Below are 22199 nucleotides of genomic sequence, written 5' to 3'. Positions count from 1 at the left end.
ATAAACAGCACGTGCCACCTCATCTGGCTGCATGGCCCAAGTATAATGTAATGCTTGTGGGATACTCCTCTATCAGACCAAACTCGGCCAGTAGTCTTCTTATCCCGGCGTCGAGCCTTAATGATAGGGAATATCCCAGAGCAGAGAAAGATAAGGAGATGAGGAGAGCGGCACTCACCACAGGCAGGGTAGTCCCCAGCGGCAACAGTGGAGTAGTCCAGAGATAAACCACTTGAATAGTCAGGCAGGCAGGGATTGGCAACAGAAAAGCAGTCCAAGGGCCCACCACTAGAAGGGTCAGGCAGGCAGGGATTGGCAACAGTAAATAATCCGACAGTTTAAGGGTTAAGGCAGGTAGAGTAGTCAGGCAGGCAGGTTCAGCAACAGAAAGCAATCCAGCAGTTTAAGGGTTAAGGCAGGTAGAGTAGTCAGGCAGGCAGGTTCAGCAACAGAAAGCAATCCAGCAGTTTAAGGGTTAAGGCAGGTAGAGTAGTCAGGCAGGCAGGTTCAGCAACAGAAAGCAATCCAGCAGTTTAAGGGTTAAGGCAGGTAGAGTAGTCAGGCAGGCAGATTCAGCAACAGTAAGAGGCACAAGGAAGGATGATCTGTCGCACCCAGGAGCACACAAGGCAACACCTAAACTTGAGCAGTGACAGATCGTTCCTCCCAGGTTTAAATAGGCGCAGATTCGTGCCTCAGAGATCCGCCCAGCATCTGGAGCGTGCGGCGATGACATCCACGCCTCCAGAGCCAACACTGCCCCTGACAACGAGCAGGCAAGGAGACGCCACGCCCCTAGCAACGGCTAGAGCGGCACGGTATGACACTGTGTGTTCTTAATTGCACACAGTGGTGGGTCCATCGATTTATTCAATGACGCACATAGATCTATCAGGTCAACAAACTTGCAGTTTATATGATGCTCAAAGATATCCAATTGGGCTCTTAAAATAGTGTGGAACTCCTCCATAGTTATAAAGATGGATGAATAGGGGGGGTAAGGTCCCTCAAGAGGAATATTGCCTAAGGCCTTGATGGTATGGTACAACTACAGAGCTCAAGATCTTATGTGTACTTGATAAATTTAACATCCAGCTGCTCTACTAGTTGTTCTGAGATGAGTGTTCAGAGTCTGAAGAAAAATGGCAGATTAGTAGAATTTGATCTGGAGCTTCTGAGCATGTGACTGAACGCCATCTTTACCCGGACACGCCCCCATGGAAACTTGGTTTTCTGTCCCTTTAATCACACAAAAAAAACATTATCAGGAAGTAACCATCAGCCAAACAACTGTATAAGTTTCAGTTTACATTTAAACAGGTTTTACATCATATATTTCATTTTTTTTTTAAACTACAGTTTTTGAGGCATGATTCAGATATCTTTGAGTACAGTGTGTCCCTTTAAAAAGCATGTTTCACACAGACTAGAAGTTGGTTAGAAAAAAGTTATTGCTACTAAGTTGAAAATATTGATTTTGACTAGACTGGAGTCCAGAACACGATTGGAGCATTTGTGCAATGTTTCAGTTAAATAGTGATTGCAGATAGAGTGCTACGTTTCATATTGTATGTGCGTGCGTGCCAACACAATTGTAGCTAAAGTGCACACACAACCACCATTCATTGACATTTCTAGTATTGGCAGTTTGTTATCCTTGATCACAGCAAGCAATTAACACCATGGTAATGTCTAAACCCTTTGCTTGGCCTATAACATTACTATCATGTAATCTGTTTCTTAGCATCTTAAAAGCAGTTGTCAAGCTGTACAGTTGTAATCTCAACTGTAATCTGATCATATGTTAAACAGAATTCATTTCTTGGTTCTCAGGCATAGCATCTCTCTTCTAGAAACCTCAAATTGCAAACCAAGGCACATTTCCGGAACAAAAAGAAGAGACCATAGAAAATATACCAGAGATGTTTATTAAGACAAGTTTTAAAAACATCTTAAAAGGACATTCAAGTCCAACTTTGCAGTATAGTCTTTGAAAAAAGTGTTAACCCTTTTTAACATTGATATTGGCACTATCTACATGTCCAAGGTAGCAATTTTAGGAGCATATACAGCCTATGATTGGTGTCCACATTTCATGTTTGATTGACAGGCAAAAGCATGCAGAGTGTGCATGCACCAATCAGAAGCTTGTTAAACGTCAACATATGCAGCTTGCAATGCATTAATGTGCCAATCTTAAATTTTAGTAAAAAGATAAGCAGCCTCTTATAGTAAATTGTATATTGCAAAATTGCATTTGCAAACTGTCATGTGGTTAAATATTAATATTATAATTTATATATTAATTACCTAATGTAAAACGTAGACAAAGTATTTTACTATTCCAAAACATAATGGACAATTGTCTGCCAAAGAGGGCTGCAGCACATTGCTGGCTGGTCATTGAGACCAAATACAAGAATTGGTTTGTGCTGATTACCCTTTCAGTAACATGTGAAAGGTGACTGGGCAGACATGGTATGATGAAACAATCCTACCCCCTCAATACTTTTTAAAATACTAAAATTAGCTATATTTATATAGAAATAAAAATTTACCATCTGGCACACTCCTGTACACTCCAAATAAAATATACAAACAGTGAGCCAATTTAAAAGCAGGCATATGTACGTATGCATCAATCACACAGTTGCATCCTTATCTGGAGAGGTATGGCTTGTTGTGGGAGCGAGATTTAAAGGGGTTAATATCAGATGGCCCTCAATAGGGATTATATTTCTTATTTTAGTGAGAATATAAAACTATATGTACAAATACTCTACAGAGCAAATTATGTTTATGTTTGTACACCTTAATGTGCAATGTAAGCACAGGAAATGTATGGTTTAGTGATATCCTTTTATAGTCTTTTTTTTGTAAATTATATAGTGTAGTCTAGATTAGTGATAAAAAAATTATGATAATTTCTACTCTAAACATATACTCTGCCGAGCCATTTTTACAATCATCTCATACAAATCATATTTTTCCAACATATCATACTTTCTCAGAAAGTATGTTTATATTGCAGGAATGTCCAGAGATGGCAAAATGACCCTCCACAGTTGTTTTGTTACTTTTGTGCTTTTTTCAATAATGCACATAGTAAAGTCATTATAAGGATTTAAAACACTTCTTGCTTTTGTGTAAAAATTGTGCTTTGTCATGTGTTCCCTAGAGAGACCAAAAAACAAAATCTGTAACCTAGGAATTAAAAATGCTGGAGATTGCCAAACCCAGCTATTTCATTTACAGCCTTTATAGTAAATGTGGATTAAGTATTATTTTATACAAAAGCTAGAGTTGTTTATAGGGATACTAAACACTAAATATATATCATGCAACTCATTCAAATTATGAGTGCGGCCATTTTGGAATTTAGGTTACACTGCAGGTATTTGAAGGAGAGTTGATGCACATGTGCAAACACATATACAATGGAATGCAGTGGAAGCTAGATTTCAAAATGGCGTCACCCATGACTAGAGGAATGTGGGGAATAACCTCAATACTATGCTTTTAAAATGTATATAGTGTTTAATGTCCCTTTAATGTAATTCAAAACTGTAATTGATGCAAATATTCTATGACTGAGCATTTAGCATGAATTCAGCTCTCCAAACACACAACAATTTCGTAATTTATACATAGTTATTGAGGAATGTCATCCCTTTTTAAAAATGGCTCATTAAGTAAATGGATAGGGAAAAACTACCCTCTCTCCAAAATATTGCTCTTTAGTGACTGGTAAATCATAGTGATCATCTACATCCTAATTAGCAGACTAGCCTTAAGGGACCCCTACACTACAGATATATATAAAACAACTAAACTGCATAAACTATCTGCCAGTACTTAAGATGGTGGTGACCGGTGTGGGGGAGAGATATTTAGGAGGGATCACGGGGTGGGAGGTGTCAAGTTTAAGGGTAATCTACACTACATAAAAAATTAAATTTACAAGATGACTGATTAACTCCTTCACTTCCAGGAATTTGAAGTGTGGTGCTCAGCTGCAATTAGTGGCTTTCTAATTACGCAAAAAAAAAATCAATGGCAAAGACAAAGCGGATCCCAGAGAAGTTTTTACAACTATTTGTTTTATGACAGCATAAGCATTAGTTGTGTGTAAATAATTTCAGTGAGAATCCAAAAGTTTGCAAAAAAGTTACTTTTATATATATATATATATATACATATATATATATCACCGCATTTGGTGGCCAAATAATGACATCAAAAATATATCAAAATACCTTAGGTTGCCTTCTTTAAATATATATATATAGTTTTCATAGGTAAATTTAAAAAAAAAAAGCAAAAGCTCTATTTCTGTTTAAAGGGATACTAACCCCTCATTTTTTCTTTCATGATTCAGATAGAGCATACAATTTTAAGCAACTTTCTAATTTACTCCTATTATCAATTTTTCTTTGTTCTCATGTTATCTTGATTTGAAAAAGCAGTAATAAAAGTTTAGGAGCCGGCCCATTTTTTAGTTCAGCACCTTGGTAGAGCTGCTGATTGGTTTGCTACATTTAGCCACAAATCAGCAAGTGCTACCCATGTGCCAAACAAAAAATGGTCTGGCTCTAAAGCTTACAGTACTGCTTTTTCAAATCAAGATAGCATGAGAACAAAGAAAAATTGATAATAGGAGTAAATTAGAAAGGTGCTTAAAATCTCATACTCTATCTGAATCATGAAATAAAAAAATTGGGTTTAGTATCCCTTTAAATGGGAGTTATAGCAAAAATGCTACAAATTATACGGTACTTTGGGCAAGTTTTTCTCTGAAATTCACGGTACTGAAGGGGTTAATATTAAAAGGCTCCAATAAATTAGATAATTGTATTATTACACTAGACATGGAATAAAGGTTAATGATCTTACTGCAACACTCTTTATTGATATCCTGGACTTTGTGAGGATTTGTATTTTAATGACTACTTATTGCAAGCTGTGTTGAAGCTTTTCTATCCTGGGCACCAGTGAGCAGGACGGTTAGTTCCGAAGTTAACACTTTGCTTGGAACACAAGGTGAAAGCAGCTTTAAAAAACGATGAACTCCGGGGCAGCGGATTAACACTTGGAGAACGAGCTGATCAGAAGTAGTGGACATTGTAGTATTCTATATATTTTTATAAAAAAAATTTCCATTGAGTTTGAGAAGCAACACAGTTGTAAAGATGGCAAATTAAAAAAGAAATGTCTTAACCCCTTAAGGACACGGCCATTTTTCAATTTCTTTCCCTTAAGGACCAGGGCTATTTTTACATTTCTGCGGTGTTTGTGTTTAGCTGTAATTTTCCTCTTACTCATTTACTGTACCCACATATATTATATACCGTTTTTCTCGCCACTAAATGGACTTTCTAAAGATACCATTATTTTCATCATATCTTATAATTTACTATTAAAAATATTATAAAATATGAGGAAAAAATGGAAAAAAAACACTTTTTCTAACTTTGACCCCCAAAATCTGTTACACATCTACAACCACCAAAAAACAACCATGCTAAATAGTTTCTAAAATTTGTCCTGAGTTTAGAAATACCCAATGTTTACATCTTCTTTGCTTTTTTTGCAAGTTATAGGGCCATAAATACAAGTAGCACTTTGCTATTTCAAAACCACTTGTTTTCAAAATGAGCGCTAGTTACATTGGAACCCTGATATCTGTCGGGAATACCTAAATATCCCTTGACATGTATACAGGGCATATGAATAGACCGGTCCGGTCGCCAATGGCGACCTAATTTTCTTGCGGGCAAGTAAAATTTTTAAGTTACCAGCCCGAGCGGCGACCTGACATTTTAAGGGGGATATAAGAAGCAATAATAAAAAATGTCAATTTGCCTTTAAAATATGCGCACACACGGGAAAGGAGGGTAGAAAGGGGAGGTTCTTTCTGTTAAATGCATTCAAAGACCTCCCCTTATCTTCATGGCTCTTGGTCTCTTCCTTGTCAGTGGCTACTTCCCACCCCTAAGGTTGTCTGCGCGGGAAGACATCCTGCTAGAGCGGTGAGTCTTCTCTGTGTGTGTATATTAATGAAGTATGGGTTAAAGTGACTATATAGTTATGGTAGGCAGCTTGCTCATGTACATTATGCTGACGTACTCCAGGGTCCTCTGCAGAACTTCAGCACAATGTACACGAGCAAGCTGCCTACTGTAACAATATAGAGCACTGCACAATTTTTCTGGACGCTACTTTTGCTTCAAAAACGGACTTTACCAATTTGTAGAGAACATACCATCTCCATGCACCCAGTCAAATCTGCTTGCATGGCACTGACAGTTGCGCTAGTAGTTGAAAGGCAGCCAGACAGAAAGGGGGAAAAAAGTGTTTTTAACATGCTCGTTATGTCAAAGCTCTATAGGTTGAAGGGTGGCAGCATTAAATATACTTAGTCAATCGTGACCCCACATATGCTGAAGTAAAAAAAAACAGCTACCCTTAGTGGAAAATAAGTCATAGTGGAAAATAAGTCAAGACGGTGCATACAGTATAACAAAGATAGTATCCCTGTTTTTTTGTAGCTGGTGATAGAAAAATATTTTCTAAAGTTAAAGCCTTTTTATTAATACTCAAGTCCCAAATAGTAAGCAGCTTGCAAAACATTCAAATTGAGACCTCTGTCTGCAATGCTTTGTGAGATTACAATAACACTATTTATATTGCCTTTTTAAATAAGATATATACACACTACATGCAGATATACACGGGCGACTAAAGTTTCTTGCGGGCTGGTAAGTTTTGTGATTTACTTGCCCGGTGGGCGAGGGAAGTTTTTGGGTATTCATAGGCCCTGTGTATATATTTTTTTTTAGAAGACATCCCAAAGTATTGATCTAGGCCCATTTTGGTATATTTCATGCCACCATTTCACCGCCAAATGCGATCAAATAAAAAAAAATGGTAACTTTTTCACAAACTTTAGGTTTCTCACAGAAATTATTTACAAACAACTTGTGCAATTATGGCATAAATGGTTGTAAGTGCTTCTCTGGGATCCCCTTTGTTCAGAAATAGCAGACTTATATGGCTTTGGCGTTGCTTTTTGGTAATTAGAAGGCTGCTAAATGCCACTGCGCGCCACACGTGTTTTATGCCCAGCAGTGAAGGGGTTAATTAGGGAGCATGTAGGGAGCTTGTAGAGTTAATTTTAGCTTTAGTGTAGTGTAGTAGACAACCCAAAGTATTGATCTAGGCCCATTTTGGTAAATTTAATGCCACCATTTCACCGCCAAATGCGATCAAATTTAAAAAAAAACGTAATTTTTTTCGCAATTTTAGGTTTCTCACTGAAATTATTTACAAACAGCTTGTGCAATTATGGCACAAATGGTTGTAAATGCTTCTCTGGTATCCCCTTTGTTCAGAAATAGCAGACATATATGGCTTTGGCAATGCTTTTTGGTAATTAGAAGGCTGCTAAATGCCGCTGCACATCACACGTGTATTATGGCTAGCAGTGAAGGGGTTAATTAGGGATCTTGTAGGGAGCTTGCATAGTTAATTTTAGCTTTAGTGTAGAGATCAGCCTCCCACCTGACACATCAGACCCACTGATCCCTCCCAAACAGCTCTCTTCCCTCCCCCACCCCACAATTGTCCCCGCCATCTTAAGTACTGGCAGAAAGTCTGCCAGTACTAAAATAAAAGGTATCTTTTTTTTCTCTTTTTTTTTTGGAGCATATTTACATATGCTGCGGTGTAGGATCCCTCTTAGCCCCAAACCTCCCTGATCCCCCCCAAACAGCTCTCTAACCCTCCCCCTCTACATTATTGGGATTTGGGAGCCATCTTGGGTACTGGCAGCTGTCTGCCAGTACCCAGTTTACAAAAAAAATTTATATTTTTTATTTTCCCCCCACTTTTCTGTAGTGTAGCTTCCCCCCCCCCAAGACTAAACCCCCACCCCCTCCCAGATCCCTTCGATTAACATATTTATCCCCCCTCTCTCCCTCTAAATAGAAACCACTGTTCCATAGTGTAATGGTTCCCACCCGCTCCCTCCCCGTGCACGCGCCCGCCCGCCTCCCCTGTGCACGCGCGCGCGTCCGTGCGTGCCCCCCAGCAATCCCGCCCACGATCCCGCCCACCGGTAAGCCATCGATCGCCGCCCACCCGCCTCCCACGTCTGCTCCCACCCACCAACGATCGTGGCATCGATGTCCGGTGCAGAGAGGGCCACAGAGTGGCTCTCTCTGCATCGGATGGGGAAAAATGTTATTGCAGTGATGCCTCGATATCGAGGCATCACTACAATAACCGGAAAGTGGCTGGAAACGATCAGGATCGCTTCCAGCCGCTTTCAACCCCAACGTCGTACAGGGTACGTCGCTGGTCTTTAAAGACCAGTTTGTGCAAGACGTACCCTGTACGACGCGTGTCGTTAAGGGGTTAAAATATTGTTCATGAAGATATAAACATATTAGCAAATAGTCACAGATCAACATCAGTTAAAAGAAATACAAGTTTTACATTTAAACATCCCAATATCATTACTATGTTACAAATAGTGCCTGCGATCCACATCATAGAACAAACCACTTTTTTATAATTACATTGTATCATGAAATCCACTAGAAATATCAATATTTTATATGTACAGCCACCAATCAGCACCAACATGCTGAGTCTACCTAAATAGGATACCGAAATAATGAAGAAATTAGATAATAGAAGTCAATTGGAAAGTTGCTTAAAGGGACACTGAACCCAAATTTTTTCTTTTATGATTCAGATTGAGCAGCAATTTTAAGCAACTTTCTAATTTACTCCTATTATAAATTTTTCTTCATTCTCTTGCTATCTTTATTGGAAAAAGAAGGCATCTAAGCTAAGGAGCCAGACAATTTTTGGTTCAGTACCCTGGACAGCACTTGTTTATTCGTGGGTGAATTTATCCACCAATCATCAAGAACAACCCAGGTTGTTAACCAAAAATGGGCCGGCATCTAAACTTACATTCCTGCTTTTCAAATAAAGATACCAAGAGAATGAAGAAATTTTGATAATAGGAGTAAATTAGAAAGTTGCTTAAAATTGCATGCTCTATCTGAATCACAAAAGAAAAAATTTGGGTTCAATGTCTCTTTAATGCTCTATCTTGTATGCTCTATCTGAATCATGAAGGAAATGGCTTACCTGTCCCTTTAATTTATGTGCATTTAAGTTTTGACCGGAATGTCCCTTTAAATAAAGAAATGTAGAAAATTAACAGGAAAGAGATAATACATCAATCATATGCAAACACTGAACATGCATTTTAACTCAGACACTTGCTCTGGAATTCCAGGAGACTTTGTAGTATTTAGCTATTTTGTGTGCCCATAGGAACAGTTACAGATTACTTTTTACATCCAATCTCCAATCATGGCTCCCCCCCCCCCCCCCCCCCCCGGGGGAATCAGTGTCTGTTTCAACGCCATGATTGGAGGAAGCCGGATTCCTCATTTTAGACCCAGGAAGAGGCTTTGCGATGGGCGGAGGAAGCTGGAGCGGCTGTCAAAATTAAAAGGTAAGTATTTTTTTTTAACAACACAAGTGAAATGTAAATTTTGATGAATTAAAGTGCCCCTGTTTTTAATCAAATTTTTTAAAAACAGGCATTTTAGCATCAAAATTTACATTCACTTTAATGGTTCGTCGAGGAACCTTAATAACATAGTAACATAGCAGATGAGGTTGAAAAAGTGCATCGAGTTCAACCTATACAGATCTAAAATATATACAAAAATCTCCAGTTAAGCTTAAATAATCTAACTAAAAGATGTCCCATTTAATACTAGCAATCATATCCATGAATTTTGTTTCTAGACAGAAATGTATCCAATATATATTGACTTATATCAGAAAATTTCTCCAGAAACATTCTCATACAGAAAAGTGATTTACCGTAGGTATAGCTGTACAATCTTGCAAAGGATTTTTATTATTTGGGTAGGGATTTTATTTGTGACTCTAAAAATGCTTCTTGTACTGTTTCAGTAAGTGCTTTTAATAAGCACAGGCATGTGTTTGTGGGGAATATCTAGATATGCTCCATGACCAGAGGGCTGGCAGTACCTTATATCCAATCTGCAATGACTCAGTGTGAATGATAAATGCCACTGTTTGTCCTCTGAACAGACATGCTATTTAAAATGCTGGTCACAGAAAATATCTAGATATGCTCCATGTGTGTACAAAATTAAAGTTCTCAAGCTTTTACTAGACACATTTTTGAGAGCACATATCACAAAATACTACTATTCAAAACTTAATGGGACAGTCAGCTCAAAAATGTTTATTGTTTAAAAAGGTAGATAATCCCTTTATTACCCACTCTCCCCAGTTTTGCACATCCAACATGGTTATATTAATAATATATGTTTAACCTCTGTGATTATCTTGTATCTAAGCCTCTTTTGACAGCCCCCTGATCACATGACTTTTTATTTATTATCTATTGACTTGCATTTTAGCTGTGTTGTGCAGAACCCACGGGGGTGAGCACAATGCTATATATATGTCCCACATGAACTAGCACTCTCCTGTTGTGAAGTGCAAATAAAAAAGCATGTGATAAGAGGCTGTCTATAGTGGCTTACTAACAGGCAGAAATTTAGAGGTTTTAATGCTATAAAGTATATTAATATAACAATGTTGGTTGTGCAAAGCTAGGGAATGGGTAGTAAATGCGTTAACTAACTTTTTAAACAATAACACTTTTAGTGCTTACTGTCCCTTTAAATGTCCTAATATTTTGACTGGAACTGGATGTTCTAACTAAGACTGCCATAGAGATTTTTTTGTTGTTTTTAAACTACAAATTCCTGCTTTTCTTTTGTTTTTTTTGGCCTCTTTCTGTGGGCCAGATGATCTAAAATTTGCCACTCTGGTGAGATTATCTAAGACATCTTGACAATACTGCGAGGTGCCTCAAATAATTTTAGAAAGGCAATCTTTGGCATTTATTTTGTATCTAGTTATGCTGGGTTTTTATGTGAAGGAGAGACATAAATTACAATATGCAGGTAGAAAACCCTTTATCCAAACTGCTTAGGCCAGGAAAAGGTTTGGATTTTGGAATAGTTTGGATTTTGGAATATTTGCATCTTTAAAATGAGACAGATGGGAGAGCGGATAGAACCAACTGTAAACAAGAATATCTTATGTCATTTAGGCAATGTTTAAATGTTATAATACAGTTTATACATGCAACTAAAGATAGTTTTATATCATTTTAATCATTTGTGACTTACAGGAAGTAATTTTTGATAATTTTATTTAAAAAAAATTTAATTAAAAAGTTTGGATTTTAGAATAAGTTTGGAATATGTACCTGTAATGCCTTCAAAGATGTGTGCGTGATTTCTTACCATGATGATGAGTTTTTGATTATCAGTTCTTTGACCTAAGCAGAGCAAATAAAATGTAAACAGGAACTACTATAGGAAAATGTATCAAGATTGTAGGCGGACAAATGCTCTAGTAGAGAACTTGTCTTCTTGCAATCACAACTTGTAATGTAGCAGTGGGTAGAAAAATGTACCATTATACAAGAGCTCACTTGCGCAATCCTGCCCCCTGCTCTTGCACAACCAATTGTGCAAGAGCAGGGCCTGTCAATCACCTCTGGGTGATGGAGGGGTAAAGGAAGCAGTTTCTGATTTTTAAATTTGTGCTTGCAGGCTCGTTCATCCACTTGTGCCGCAAAGCCTTGAAAGCTGCGTTACAGGAACATTACAGACAAAACTGCAATACACATGGGGGCATTTCAGTTTTGAATAGAAGCATTTTTTGCAATATATATGTATTAGTACAAATACTTCTGGTAAAAGCTATAGCTGTTTAAGAGTGTACTTAAGTATGCTCTGTGTACTAGCATTGTAAACACAGCACTTGCTCATAGAACCTACAGTACTTAAAGGGACACTCAATCAAAATTAAACTTTCATTATTCAGATAGAGCATGCCATTTTAAACAACTTTCCAATTTACTTCCATTAACAAAATGGGCACAGTCTTTTTATATTTAAACTTTTTGGGTCACCAGCTCCTACTGAGCATGTGCAAGAATAAGTGTATATGTATTTGTGAATGGCTGGTGGCTGTCACATGGTACGTGTATGCATTTGTGATTGGCTGATGGCTGTCACATGGTACAGGGGGAGTGGAAAAAGACATAACTTAAAATTGTCAGAAAAAAAAATCTACTACTCATTTGAAGTTCAGACTAAGTGCTATTGCATTGTCTTGTTATCTTGCATTTGTTGATTATGCAAATCTACTGTGTTGACTGGTCCTTTAAATCATCTGGTAATGACTCAATTTGCATCATTGCTGACAGGATGCAAGCCCCTCTGGTTCTATATAAAATGCTGGTGCACTGAGAATACCTAGCAATGCTTCACATGCACGTGCAGAGAAACAATGTTAACGCTAAAACAGAGAACTTGTATTACAAGCCTTTTTGCCAATACATGTTTATTGTAAATATGTTTATATCCAAAGATATAATTAATCTATGTGCATTTGACTTTCCTTTTAATAAATATTCCCACATATGGGTTTAGACACTTTTGTGAATTTGGGGTGTTATAGTAATGATTAGAAGTGCTAAACACCCCATAAAGCTAATAATACTGATTTAAATATTATAACAAAAGTGAAGCTAAAGAGCTCTCAAGTTAAATATGTCATTTGTACTTGTCACACTGATGTACAGGATCAGAACCATTCTGTCTGTTCCTTGCAATATCTGCTCCTCCATAAGCCTAGAGTAGGTGCAAACCTGAGTACTAAACACGTAGAAAAATGTATTTAAAGGGATATGAAACCCACATTTTTTTCTTGTGTGATTCAGATAGAGCATGCAATTTTGAGCAAATTTCCAATTGACTCGTATTATCATTTTTTCTTCATTGTCTTTGTATCTTTAAAGGGACATTAAACACTAAATACATGCTAGATAGAATGATGCATTCAAAGAAAAGATTAGTCCATGACTAACATGTAGATGTATTTTTTAAAGTTTCATTAGTTGTTTAAAAAGTGACAAAATAAGTGTAAAGTTTTAGTGTCTATAAAACACTAGGAGCTGCCATGTTGTAACTTGTGTTACCTTCTCTGCTGTGGCCAATTAGAGACAGTTATACATAGGTCACTAGAGTGTGCAGCCAATGGTTGTGCTGGATTTAACAGTGTTCTGCACTTCCATTTCTAACAGGAACTGAAAAGCTCACAATTTCAGAATGGAATTACAGGCAAAGAGGACAAAATAAATAATGAAAGTATATTGCAGAGTTGTTTTATTATATACAATTTATCATTTTATATTACCATCTCAAAGTGTTTAATGTCCCTTTAATTTTAAAAAGCAGGAATATAAGCTTAGTAGTCGCCCGTTTTTGGTTCAGGACCCGAGTAACGCTTGCTGATTGGTCACTAAATACATTCTTGCTTTTTTAAAATAAAGATAGCAAGAGAACAAAGAAAAATGTATTATAGGAGTAAATAGAAGGTTGCTTCAAATTGCTGCTCTATCTGCATCATGAAAGAACAAAATTGGGTTTCATATCCGTTTAAGCAATTACAGTACTGAACTGTTGTATATTTAAACGGTTATTATGAGGAAACCGCCTAAACAATAAGACGAGTTGTATGCTTTTAAAACTAGATGTGTAATGCTGGCACCGGTACTTAGCCAAAGAGTTGTATATACAGATATGCATCTTCAAAGTAGACATTGAATAATCCTCAATGTGCTCTGTAAATTCATAATGCTCCATTGTTATTTCACAAATAAATTACCTCAAAAGGTTTCGGTCTTTGAAATAAGGTCGTGCAGTTCTGTGGGGCGGTTTTGTTGGAGTGCTGGGGAGGGATTGTGTGGTTATACGTAGGAGCAATTTATTATCAAGGCCATGGTGAGGGGTTTGGTTCCTTGGGAGCTATTAATGTATTGTTCCCTCTAATACTTTTTTATTCCGTGCCCTTTTGTCTACACCAGCACCTCATGATGCTGCTACTCTCGTGCGTTGCATTTAAAAGAACAACTATCTTATTTATTTAGTAATAAACGTTAAATAATACATTATATTAGCTCAGCGTTATATAAGGTGCAGCAATCCCAATAGCCCATTATCATATCCCTGGCTCAGCTAAAAAAAAATTAATAGGACTAAGGATTTATACTCCATGGATTAAAAGACTCCTCCTTTTTATCAGAATCCCAGTATCTGATTGGTACCATGCAGACTGCAGCGAAATATCATTGGTGGTCTCTTACCTTCCTCTGATTGGCGGTCCCTCTTTTCTTTGATTCTGTTTATTTACTGGAGGACAGCAGTTCTGTCCTTTGAGTTGATTGGCTATTACTGTCTATGGTGGTCGCGCAGCTGGGCTATTATTGGCTGACATCCCCTAAACCCCCGCTACGGATTGGATGAGTGTGTGATTAAAGTGGTCGTCTCCTGTCCCCCACTGAAGGCCAGTCTGTGACAGGCTGTAACCCCCCGGGGACCGTCCCTACATCCCCTACTAGCATGGCGGCGCCCGAGGGGAAACGCACGGCCAGGTACCGGAGCGCACACTACGGGGTACAGGCCTCCCCGAGACCCTTCGCCTCACAACGGCGCTGACCACTCGCGGGCTCACCCAGGCCGAGCTGGACAGGTAACTCATGGGGTAAAGGGTACCAGCATACAGTATCTGTGTGTGATGTCAATGGGCGGTCGTACTGCGCTACATCACATGTATGTGCTATAGACTGTGCATGGCACACTGGGCATCTCCCCTCACGCTGGGCATCTCCCGTCACACTGAGCATCTCCCCTCACGCTGGGCATCTCCCGTCACACTGAGCATCTCCCCTCACGCTGGGCATCTCCCGCATCTCCCCTCACGCTGGGGCATCTCCCGCATCTCCCCTCACGCTGGGCATCTCCCGCATCTCCCCTCACGCTGGGGCATCTCCCCTCACGCTGGGGCATCTCCCCTCATACTGGGAATCTCCCTCATCTCCCCTCACACTGGGCATCTCCCCTTACACTGGGCATCTCCCCTCACGCTGGGCATCTCCCGTCACACTGATCATCTCCCCTCACGCTGGGCATCTCCCCTCATAGTGGGAATCTCCCTCATCTCCCCTCACACTGGGCATCTCCCTCATCTCCCCTCACACTTGTCATCTCCCGCATCTTCCCTCACAGAGGGCATCTCCCCTCACACTGGGGCATCTCCCCTCATACTGGACATCTCCTCTCACACTGGGCATCTCCCTCATCTCCCCTCACACTGGGGCATCTCCCCTCACACTGGGGCATCTCCCCTCACACTGGGCATCTCCCTTCACACTGGGGCATCTCCCCTCACACTGGGGCATCTCCCCTCACACTGGGGCATCCCCCCTCACACTGGGGCATCTCCCCTCACACTGGGCATCTCCCTTCACACTGGGGCATCTACCTTCACACTGGGGCATCTCCCCTCACACTGGGGCATCTCCCCTCACACTGGGGCATTTCCCCTCACACTGGGGCATCTCCCCTCACACTGGGGCATCTCCCCTCACCCTGGGGCATCTCCCCTCACCCTGGGGCATCTCCCCTCACACTGGGGCATCTCCCCTCACACTGGGCATCTCCCCTCACACTGGGACATCTCCCCTCACACTGGGACATCTTCCCTCACACTGGGACATCTTCCCTCACACTGGGACATCTTCCCTCACACTGGGACATCTTCCCTCACACTGGGACATCTTCCCTCACACTGGGACATCTTCCCTCACACTGGGACATCTTCCCTCACACTGGGACATCTTCCCTCACACTGGGACATCTTCCCTCACACTGGAGCATCTTCCCTCACACTGGGACATCTTCCCTCACACTGGGGCATCTCGCCTCACTCTGGGCATCTCACCGTGCCCGGGTGATTTTACATTGTGCAGGTAACAGTCTAATGCAGATTCTGCCACCCTCTCCCTTTATGTGTTTAATGTTGTTGAATGAATATAAACGCTGTTACAATAACAGTAATAGTGTAATTATGGCACTTGATGTTCTGGCTTCAACAAGAACACATACCATTTATATTGTGTTTATTTGTAATAATTATATCATTTACATGTAGACTATTTTTGATGAGTAATTATAACAATAATCTAATCATAACATTTTGTGTCTCACAGTAACACTCCTACAATTAATAACACATTTGATTTAATGCTTAAATAATAAACATTATACATATTAAATTCTTCTTCTCATTCATAATAATAATAATAATTTTATATTGTATTTAATTTATCACATATTTCTGACAGTTTAATTTATATTATTTAAAAGGTCATTATATGAAAACATGACATTCTCTAGATGATGCAATTTTATCCCTATTGACCCTGCAAATCTATGTATTTAACCACTTCATTGGAGATAAACACATAGATAAATAAAAATTTGAAAACCACATAGAACTGAGAGTCCTGAACAGAAAATGCCACTGAGTCAATCAGCAGTGCAAGTTGCACAGCTGGGTCATACATCGCTGAATGGCACCTGAATCTGCTTGGGACCAGCAGTTCTCTGCAGCTCCCAAGCCACCCTTAAAGAACAGTAAATACCTTGTAATTACAAGACATTTCTGTTGTGTTGCTATAGGCTAACCTTGATGCTCAACTAGACTGCAGAGTGCCTAAGCATAATGGGACATGTAGTTCCAAAACATCAGGGGTTAGCCATCACTGTTATAGGACAACATATCAGCCCAGTCTAAACATTTTAAAAACACATTAACATCCTTTTTACTGCTATTGTTTAGAGATAGATATGTAGCAGAGTTAGCCTTGAAAAGTCAGCAAGGTGGGTAAAGATAATATACCTCCTTTGTTTACTGGCAGAATTATATAACGTTAATAACAAAGTTGAATGGCTCTTTAATATAAATAATATTTATGTTTATATATATATATATATATATATATATATATATATATATATATATATATATATATATATATATATATATATATATATATATATATGTATATATATGTATATATATATATATATGTGTTTTACATCGTATCAGTGATTTTTGTTACCCATCACCACCAGCCCTCCACTTTGTATCTGGTTCTCCTCTCCTCAACCTTCTACATTTTGCATCACACAAAATATTCCTCATTCCTGCATCTGGTCAGTTTTTGTATTCACAGAGTTTGTCCTGTACATGTGCCCCAAGGCAGAACCTGTTGTGATCTGAGATGCCATTGCAAAAAATGCAGCGTGTCTGTAGAAAGAACAGGACACGTGCAGAAACTGTTAGTGCTTTCGCTTTGCAGCGCTGCTCCACATCAGACTGTTCTCTTCTTCTGGCTGCACTGTGTATGTTTTCTTAAAAGGGACATGAAACTCAAAACAGTTTTCTTTCATGATTCAGAAAGAAAATTTGATTTTAAACAACCTTCCAATTTGCTTCTATTATCTAAATTGCTTCATTCTCTTAGTAGCCTTAGTTGAAAATCATATCTAGGTAGGCTCAGGAGCATCAATGCATTACTGGGATCTAGATACTAATTTGGTGGCTGCACAAAAATGCATCTTTCCATTGGTTCACTAGATGTCTTCAGATAAATGCCAGTAATGCATATCTGGTCCTTCAAAAAAGGATACCAAGAGATTGAAGCAAATGTTTGATAGAAACAAATTGGAAAGTTGGGGGAAATCACATACTCTATTTGAAAACAGTCCATATGAATTGGCACTCCTGCATAAAAGACTCAATGTTGTATTCTTATTTGGTATAGATGTATGGGTGCTCAAACCTTCAAGCTCCCCCCCAAAAGGCCCAAATGAATATCCAAAAGTCACAAAGGAAGTTAGCACTCCCAAATGGGAAAAAGGTTTCTCATTTGGGAGTGCTACCTTCCTTTGTGACTTTTGGTTTTACATACTCTATTTGAATCATGAAAAAGAAATATGTTTGGTTTCATGTCCCTTTAACACAGTGCAGCCAGAGTGAAGCGCTGTTTGAAGAGAACATTCAAATATGGAGCAGCATTAATTAATGACTGGCTCCCAGGGATTTGTTCAACCCCTAGCCTATCCTGGTCTGAAATGCTGTGACTCCTGAATGTAAGATGCTCTTTATGCACATTTTTTTTTACCTTATAATTATTATGTTATGTTAGAAAAAGAGCAAACAAAACACATTTATTCAAGAGACATTTTAAAACTTAACAACATGTATATTTTTCCACTGCATCTAATTTGCAATGCAATTTTCAGCTACTGCAATATATTATAAAACTTGTAAAAATTGCTTTATTCTCCAGTCAATTAACACATTGTAATTGAGCTGGTGCTTTAGTGTTAACTTCTTAATTTCAAATTTAATTTTGTTTCAAAATGTCCAGCAAAAAAAAAAGTCACTTAATAAAATCTCATTGCAGAAAGTGAAAGGAGTTCAGCCTCTGGGTAAATATGTCTGCACTGAGCCTGTGTATCTGTTGATTTTGATGCTTATCTTGCAAGCAAAGGTCTCATTTCAAATCTGTACATTTGTCTCAGTAAATTTATAGATTTAGTCACCGGCCCTGTGAAGGACCAAACAGTTCCAGTGTGGCCCAATGCCCATTGATTCAAAAGTTTGGACAGATCTACTTTATGTGTCTTTGCGTGAATGTTTTCTAAGTTCATAACTAACTTTATGGTTACTATAACTTTCCTGCAAGGTATATTCTAAATCGCGTTAAAGGGACAGTCGAGTCCCAAAAAAGCTTTCATGATTCAGATAGGGCATGCAATTTTAAACAACTTTCCAATTCACTTTTATCACTAATTTTGCTTTGTTCTCTTGGTATTCTTATTTGAAAGCTAAACCTAGGAGGTTCATATGCTAATTTCTTAGACATTGAAGACTGCCTCTAATCTGAATGCATTTTGACCACTAGAGGGCATTCATTCATGTGTTTCATATAGATAACATTGAGCTCATGCACTTGAAGTTACCCTGGAGTGAGCACTGATTGGATAAAATGCAAGTGCTTCAAAAGAACTGAGATAAGGGGCAGTTTGCAGAGGCTTAGATACAAGGTAATCACAGAGGTAAAACATGTATTTCTATAACAGTGTTGGTTATGCAAAACTGGGGAATGGGTAATAAAGGAATTCTCTTTCTTTTTAAACAACAATATTTCTGGTGTTGACCGTCCCTTTAAGCTAGGATGCCATTTAACTAAAGCCTTATGTAATGCTACAAATATTAGTAAAAGAGCGCCTTATTATAACATAAGAGTCAGGGAGATGGGTCTATACTGTACATTGCATTGAATGATTACAGCCATCATTGTATTTTGTGGTACCCAGCAGTAATCGACCACCTGTGCCATTAAGCACTTAGGTTTCTTTCCTACATTACCCACGCACTTATGAAGCTACATAGAGGTCAGGTTGTATATCCTTGTAACAGATTCATTTAAAAGGCATTGCCTAAAGCAAAGTGAAGCCATTTGTATTACCATTTCCATATATAATTTACAGGCAGCAGTGCGTTATATGAAGCAGAGCAGAAGTGATGTCTTAAACATTATGCATTACTTCCATGTAACTTTACAACAGGAGTTGACAAATTTATATTAAGCTCGGCAGCCAACAAGAATATTGAGCAACCAATCTTACTGGTTTTATGAACCAGCTTTGACCATTGTTTAATTTCTTGTACTCAAATATATGTACAACAATAATCCAAAACTTTAGTTTGCTGCTCTGTTTTAATTAGTTTTCTTATTTTCATTTTTATTGGGTTTATAATTGAGATGCCTGCCAGTTCCAAGAATAAATATCAGTCATGTTCAGTAACCGTGATATTCAATTTGAGGGACATTGTATTTTAAAATTCTCTGTATACAGTATATGTGTGTATGTGTATATATATATATATATATATGTGTGTGTATACCCTGTGCGACACTTACCTCATATTGATTGAGGTTAAGGAGAGTAAGTTGAATCCCCTGAGGGGAAAGTGTGCCACACAGCTTTGGGACTCTCACCACTTCTACTTAGTATCATCTAAGGACTGTCATTTTATCACTATTTGTGCGTCTAACACTTGTACTTTGCGCATTTCATTTGTATTTTTGTCACTTGGGGTCTTTTGCACAATTGATTATCTATGAGTGTTTATTGTTTATGGTTTAATATTGTGTGCTCTATATTTGAATCGTAGCCTAATATTGTATATTGTAACAATTTATAGCGACTACAATTTGACCCCTCCGACCTTCAATCATTTGGTTATTACCAACTGTGGGAACATTTTCTATACCACTTGACACATTGTTCCCACTTTCATTTGTTCATATTGCGACTATTGATAATATTCTCGGCTGAGTTCATACCACCCAGTTTCTGTTAACATACACTCTTCTTCTCACTGAGCGCCCCTCATATTTTACTTCGTCTTGGCTCAAAAAAAAAAAAAAAAAATTTTTTTTTTCTATATTAGGATTGTGGGGTTTGGGGATCCCACGATCCTAATAGGTAATTTGGGGCTGCATAGTGTTTTATTAGTATTCCTTAATAGGAATTTTCCGAGATTTACACCTAATTTGCGCTGATATCACAAACCCATTCTTTGCTTTATATATATATATATATATATATATATATATGTGTATTAGTGACACTGTGTCTAGTAAAAGTGATCAGTTTGCATCTTTGTTAACGAGATACACATCACTGGCAGCTTCCTGCGCGGGTGCAAACTGTCAATGTGAGTACATGACATAAAGACAGATGTCTGCGTGTCACATTGTTTGTATGCTTTTATATTGCACGCCCATTTAAACCTAATACTGATACTGTGATAAACTTTTACTAGGACATCTTTTCAAATACAGATGTTTATTAAAGACACTTCTAAGTCTAAAATTCACTGATTTCATATTGATTGTAATGTGTTTTTAAAAGTTAAAAAATTATTAAAATATTAAAGGGACATTAAACCCAAATTTTTCTTTAATGATTCAGATAGAGAATACCATTTTGAACATCTTTCTAATTTACTTCTAATATGTAATTTGCTTCATTCTCTTGATAACCTTTCCTGAAAAGCATATCTAGATAGGCTCCGTAGATTCTGATTGGTGGCTGCACATATTTGCCTTATGTGATTGGCTCACCCATATTTCTTTAACAAAGGATATCTAAAGAATGAAGCAAATTAGATAATAGAAGTAAATTGGAATGTTGTTTAAAATTCTATTCTCTGTCTGAATCATGCAATACATTTTTTGGGTTTAATGTCCCTTTAAAGGGACACTGAACCCACATTTTTTCTTTCGTGATTCAGATCGAGCATGCAATTTTAAACATCTTTCTAATTTACTCCTATTATCACATTTTCTTCATTCTCTTGGTATCTATTTGAAATGCAAGAATGTAAGTTTAGATGACGGCCCATTTTGGGGAACAACCTGGGATGTTCTTGCTGATTGGTGGATAAATTCATCCACCAATAAAAAAGTGCTGTCCAGCGTTCTTAAGCAATAAAAAAGCTTAGATGCCTTCCTTGTTAAATAAAGATAGCAAGAGAACAAAGAAAAATTGATAATAGGAGCAAATTAGAAAGTTACTTAAAATTGCAATGCTCTATCTGAATCACAAAAGAAAAAAAATTGAGTTCAGTGTCCCTTTAATGCCTGTTAATATTCAGAGATTACACTCTTCAATATGATGACACACACACACACACACACACACACACACATATATATAGAGCTGCATCTATGTGTGTTGAAATTTTATTTTTTATCTGGAGAAGGAAAAACTTTTTGACAATGCTAATCCAGCTTCAGTAATCATTTGTACCTGTTAACCAATAAGCATTAAAGGGATAGGAAAGTCAAAATGAATCTTGCAAACTTGCATGATTCAGATAAAGCATGTAATTTTAAGACACTTATAAATTCACTGCTATTTTCAAATGAGCTTCGTACTTTTGGTATCCCTTGCTGAAAAAGAATATGCACCTATCATCCACTATGTTTGAGCTATCTGCTTATTGGTGCCTGCAGACATTTGTTTCTTGTGATTGGCTAACTAGATGTGTTCAACTAGCGGCCAGTAGTGCAGTGCTGTTCCTTCAGCAAAGGTTAACAAGATAATGAAGCATATTTGATAATAGAA

The 22199-nt window shown here is 38.1% G+C and overlaps 1 protein-coding gene across 5 annotated transcripts in view; it reads left to right on the top strand.

The window, feature by feature from the left end:
- The window catches only part of ST3GAL3 (ST3 beta-galactoside alpha-2,3-sialyltransferase 3), an 864582-nt gene that overhangs the window by 127980 nt on the left and 714403 nt on the right, over nt 1–22199 (top strand). Inside the window, exon 1 of one of the 5 annotated variants that reach the window (XM_053693590.1) lies at nt 14433–14676. The exons of the other annotated variants lie outside the window; for them this stretch is intronic. The gene's annotated coding sequence lies outside the window, so the exon portion shown is untranslated. Of the gene's footprint in view, nt 1–14432; nt 14677–22199 lie in introns of those variants that run through there. 5 annotated transcript variants of the gene reach the window in all.

This window comes from Bombina bombina, chromosome 10, assembly GCF_027579735.1.
Source record: "Bombina bombina isolate aBomBom1 chromosome 10, aBomBom1.pri, whole genome shotgun sequence".
NCBI lineage: Eukaryota > Metazoa > Chordata > Amphibia > Anura > Bombinatoridae > Bombina > Bombina bombina.
This window is presented reverse-complemented; position numbering and strand designations above follow the sequence as displayed.